General features: G+C 33.8%; 1 long non-coding RNA gene across 1 annotated transcript; it reads left to right on the top strand.

Annotated features, from left to right (window-relative positions):
* Positions 1–863: 863 nt before the first annotated feature.
* On the top strand, positions 864–2,438 carry LOC107901328 (uncharacterized). Its single transcript, XR_001685229.2, has 3 exons — positions 864–1,380; positions 1,942–2,062; positions 2,168–2,438. It is a non-coding gene; the product is annotated as an uncharacterized lncRNA (long non-coding RNA).
* Positions 2,439–5,924: the final 3,486 nt, after the last annotated feature.

The following is a 5,924-nucleotide window of genomic DNA, read 5'->3' as shown; positions in this document are numbered from 1 at the left end:
TATTTGAATTTTTTTTCCAAATTGAGTTGTGTGAAATGAAATTCAAATGTGTTGAGTCAAATAAATTTGTTCGAGTTAAATTAAAAAAAATTAAATTGACCATATTGAAATCTTGTTAACATTATGACTAAATTTCGAGTTAAACAACATAAATACCATATATATTCGGAAATTCTTTTAAAACAAAACGAAACAAAAATTAAGATAATTTATATGAAAGATTTGATTTAATAAATTACTTGTTCAAGGTCTCAAATTTATCATCTTGGAGTTTTTTTTAAAATATAGTTTAGCATTTGTATATATCTTAAAGATTTTCAATATTTTTTATTTTTTCAAATTATATATATTTATAAAATTTGGAAAAAAATATATTTTATACATATTTCTAAATTTTGTAATTTTATTAGAAGGATCAATTTACACATTTTTGAAACTGTTGTAGACCTAAGTGGTATTTTTATCATTTTGTTATTCAAGTTATTCGAATTCTTTGGGTTGTAAAATTCAATTTGAACTTGAAAAATCAAATTATTTATTTGAGTTGATTTAAAAAAATTCAATAACTGGAATAAATTGATTCAACTATATTGAAATGCAAAAAAAAAATCAATTTTTTTGAATTGAATAAAGTTTTGTTTACCCTTAATCTTTATACTTATACCTATGAAACAAAAGTGTTGGATGTAATTTTTTTTTGAGAAAATACCCGACTGGAATTTATTCAAAAATAAAATAACAGAAACAAAGAGAACTAGGTTCAAACTAAATTAGATCCTAATTCAAGCCTAAATGCAAACAGGCGCAGCTTGGCCCACCATTACAAAATAAAAGCCCAAAATAAAACAATTTTCAGTTAGATACACCAATTGACACCTGCTTCCGAGGAAGTCTCAATCATATCGCCTCAGTCGGTCCAGTTTCCAAAAGCTAGCAACTTTCCAAAAACAAACTCTATAAGTTGCTATCATCCCTTCTAGAGCCTTCCACAGCATCCCCTTTCAGTCAGGTTCTCTTGGTCTTCTTCTTTTTATGGCTTCAGCAACGAAGTTTGGTACTCTTCCTTCTAGGTAATCTTCTCTATCCCTTTTCAAACTTTCAGTGGCCAGAACACGTGCAAGAGCTTTTGAAGATCTGGGCACATGCTTAAACCAGATCCTTTGAAATCCCCATTTTATTTGTTGAATGTTTCATATAATAGCTCCTATTTCTGATTTATCTTAAAGATTTGACTGAAATTTTTATTATTATTATCCTTGCATCGCCCTCCACTACCATTGCACGGAGTCTTAACTATATTCCAATAACAACACTTGAAGGCATGCATGACCCTTTGTCGCAAACGGGGACGTAACCTCAATGTAGAGAATCGTTTTGGAGGTAATTATCTCATCTGATGTGTTTTTGGCAACAACTCTTGAACCCAATTTGTCATGTGTTTGATTGAATGAAGCATCAAAGTTGATTTTAATCAATGAATCAGTATTCTTTCTTTCTTCAATCTCTTTTAGTTCACGAATATACCGAACTACCCATTCACTTATTTGGTTTTTGTTTGTCCATATGGCCCATATGGAATAATAGAACGTCCTACACTACTTGTCCGTACTTCTGAAATCCTAGTAATCCACTCCCAATAATTTGTAACTAAGTTTGATAATATCCAGTTGAGATTTAAATGAACCCATACCTCCACTGATGTAAGATAGTTTTGAAAAATATGGATGAGATCTTCCACTGCACCTTCACATCTGGGACAAAGCGCATTCGCCACCAACCTTTTAGAACTTAAATTAGCCAAAGTAGGAAGAAAATACCAAGTTTTCCATAGCATAATTTTAATTTTAAATGGGATCTGTCATTTCCATAAGTTCTTATAGAAATTAGTGTTGTCATCTCGTGTTATATTTGTATTTGAGAAAGAATCATTTTCATATAAAGTTTATAGGCACTTCGAATAGAAAATTCCCCAGACAACTCACCCCTCTAAACCAGTAAGTCATCGTGAGCTTATTATGCTAAAGGAGTTCTGAGGATCATAGTCGCATCTTCCTCTAAAAAGGTACTATTGATCAGATCTGCTTTTCACTTCCTATCAATAGTGTCAATTAAGTTCGAAACCCAAACTAGCTCCTTATTACCAAATGACTTGTTAATTTTGTAACAGGCAGAGCCAGGAAGCCACGCATCACTTGGAATGGAAATTCTTTCCCCTGAATCAACTCTCCAACACTGCCCACTTTGCAAGAGCTCTTTAGCAGCCCACACGCTCTTATTTGGAAAAAGTGATATTTAGCCTTGCATGCAAAAAGTCTGAATTTGGAAAATATTTAGCCTTTAATACATGAGTTAAAAGCGAATTGGGATAACTGATAAGACACCACTCTTATTTTGTCAAGAATGTGATATTAAATCTAATAAGACTGCGGAGTTTTATCCCCTCAAAATCCTTTGAATCGTACAAATTCTCCCAACCACACTAATGAATCCCTTTTTTATCGGGACTTTTTTACTACCAGTATTTCGCCATGATATTATCTAATTCTCTATAAAAAAAGATTTAGGAAATAAAAAAGCACCCTATCAAATAAGTAGGGATAGCTTGCAAAACTAATTTTATGAACACTTCCTTACCTCTTTAGGATAGAAATCGAGTGCTCGAATTTTCTATCCTCAATTTAAATCGATCTTTAAGAAACTGAAAAAAAGCCTTTTTGTATTTACCCACCATGTTGGGCAACCCTAAATATATTTCAGGGTTATTAGATGACCGCATTCCAAGAATACTTGATACAATTCGTTTGTCCCCTTTATTAGTATTTGAGCTATAAAAAATTATAGATTTATCAAATTTTACACATTGCCCTGAACATCCTTCGTACTCCATTAGCATCCTTTTAATGTATGCGCTCCTTTAGGAGTAACTTCTCCAAATAAAATACAATCATCTGCAAATAACAAATGCTAAATTTGATGCCCACTTCTACTTGCCTTTGCACCTCTTAACAACCTATTTCCCATGACTAACCTCATAAACGTTGATAGACCCTTACTACAAATCAAGAAAAGAAAAAGGGTTTAATGGATCTCCCCGTCGAAGCCCTCAACTAGGTCTAAATCTTTCACCAATTTTTCCATTCACAATGACCAAGTAGGAAACTAAAAAAATAAACCTCATAACAATATCAATCAATTTCCCATCAAAACCCATACGCATTATCATTTCCCTAAAAAATATCATTCAACTCTGTTATAAGCTAAGCTCATATTTAATTTTAATGTCATAAACCCCTTTTTCCTTTCGCTTTTGTCAAAAAGTATGCAAAATTTCATAGGCTAAAAGAACATTATCTGAAATTAGACTTCTAGGAACAAAGGTACCTTGGGTACTATCAATACACAACTCCAACACATCTTTGAGTTGATTAACAATCATCTTTTTTATCAACTTATAAAGAATATTACATAGGCTAAAATGCCTAAGGTTACGAAGATTAATTGCATTATGATATTTAGGGATCAACACAATATTAGTAACATTCAATGGTTCAAGATCCATACCTTCATTAAGGATTTTTAAGCAATAATGTGAGACGTTGTTTCCCATAATATGCCAGCATCTTTAAAAGAACAAAGTTGAAAATTCATCTTCTCTTGGAGCCTTTGTTGGCCTCATCTCCTTTAAAGCCGCAACAACCTTATCCACCGAATAACAAAACAATAATCTTTGATTTACTTCAGTTGAGATCGATGGTTCAACCCTTGAAAAAATGTGTAGCCGAAGAAAAAAGATTCTAAAAATAACTTCAAGTAGTTTCTTCTATTTCTTTCTTGTTTTTAGTTTCCCTCCTATCTCCATTCACGAAACATTGAATTAAATTCTTTCGCCTACAACAAAAAGCATAATTGTGAAAAAAGCTGTGTTTTTGTCCCTCACTTTTAACCAATTTGCCTTTACTCTTTGTTCACAATACATTATGTCTTTATCAATTTCCAAATTTAGTTGGATCTTCTTATAAATGATTTGAGCAAGATTCTCATCATCTAACTCCTCTCGTGTCAACTTCTCAAGTTTTGTCAACTCTTTTTTGAGGCCTTTCCTTTTAGAATTTATCAAGCTAACCTATTTGATCAGCTCAAATTTCAATTGTTCAAGCCTACTTAACAGTTCATCGTATATTGCCTCCCATAAAAGCTTCACTTCTTCTTCAAATGAGTTATTCAAAACCCACCATGCTTTAAGCCTTAAACCGAAACTTTCTCCTAACCAATCTGTGGGTTCCTGTTTAGTGTGAATAAGGAGCGAACAATGATTAAAGAAAGAATGTGGATGATGTTGAATCATTGCACTAGGAAGCATCTCCAACCATTAAGCATTGGCCATACCCCTATCCAGTCTCTCTTTAATATTTGTCTTAGGCAAGTTTCCTCTTTCCTATGTAAACCACACACTGGAATATCCAACATCCATCAACTGATAATCCTCCAATGCTTTTCTAAAAGTTTCCATTCTCCTATCATTTCTTGACACCCCTCTTACTTTTTTAAATGTGTACAAATCTCGTTAAAATCCCCACACACCAATTAGAGAAGCTCCTGATTGTGTCTTAAATTACGCAACAGACTTCAATGACTCATCTCTTTACTCGCGTATGGTGACCCATAAAACTCAATTAATCTCTACCTTAAATTTTCATCACCTTCTACTACAACAACATCAATGTGGTCACCAGAATAACTTTTGAGACTGATAGAATTATCCTTTCTCCACGCTAGACAAAGCCCTCATCTCGAACTTATTGTCGACACCTCAATACCAAGCAAGAAACCACACCTCCTCTGAACCCTTTACATTTTTATTATACTTAGTTTAGTCTCCATAAAGAAGACAAATTGGGGGTTATACATCTTCAGCATATGCCGAAGTCTTTTAACGGCCTGTAGGCTCCTCAAATCGCAGACGTTCCAACTTAACGCTTTCATTGCGATCGGTTGGCTTGCCCCTTGGCAACCGCCGATAAAAGGTAGTTTCGTCTAATCCCATTCCATTCTCTAGCCACTAAAGACCTTATATTCGTTTCATTTGTGCAAACATCACTTTCTCTTCTGGCCCATTTCTTTCCCTTACTCCATTCTATAGCTAATTCTTCCGAGTTATGATCTATAGTTGTTTAACCTCGAAACTTCGTAAATTCCTCTATAGTAGCCACTATAGAACATGAATTGCCTTCGAGATTCACACCCAATATAGGATCGATGCTAGTGGTAGAAATCCCTAAATCCCTTTCACTTCAATTCCACATTTCAAAATTATGCTTCCTAACAGGATTACTCTTTTTCTCCCCTACTTTTTCCTCTTTAAGCCAAATGATATTCATTGTCAGAGCCTTTCTAAATCGGGCTCGTAAGGATAAATCCCACTCCATCTCAGCTACTTTAACCTCTAAAGGCATTTCTATCGGGCAAAAAGAATCAACATGCCCTAGACAACCACAAAAGAAGCAAAACAATGTCAATCTCTCATATTTAAAAGTAACATAACCATAATTTTTTGGGGAAAACCTAACCCTCTTTTTCCTCCTCAATGGACGAAGAATATTCAAACAAACCCTAACCCGTAAGAAATTTCTAAAATCCTCTTCCCAAACTAACATTGACGTACTCCACAAATTTTCCAAGGAAATCACCAAGTTGCCTTGCCAATGCTTCATTACGAAAACCTTATAGTACATCATAAATTTGAGCCCAGAAATAAGCAAAAATTAGGGGAACCTTTAACGAATCTTCCCTCTTTTCTAAATAGTGAATCATCAAGAGATGATTATTAAAAGTCCAAGGAGTCCCATTAACAACACGCTCCATATCTATTCTATGAAAAAATTTAAACAAAAACCTTTTCTCTCCCAGATCTGAGATTTGAACCC

Source organism: Gossypium hirsutum, chromosome A11 (assembly GCF_007990345.1).
Source record: "Gossypium hirsutum isolate 1008001.06 chromosome A11, Gossypium_hirsutum_v2.1, whole genome shotgun sequence".
NCBI lineage: Eukaryota > Viridiplantae > Streptophyta > Magnoliopsida > Malvales > Malvaceae > Gossypium > Gossypium hirsutum.
Note: the sequence above shows the minus strand (reverse complement) of the source record. Positions and strands in the feature narration are given on the sequence as shown.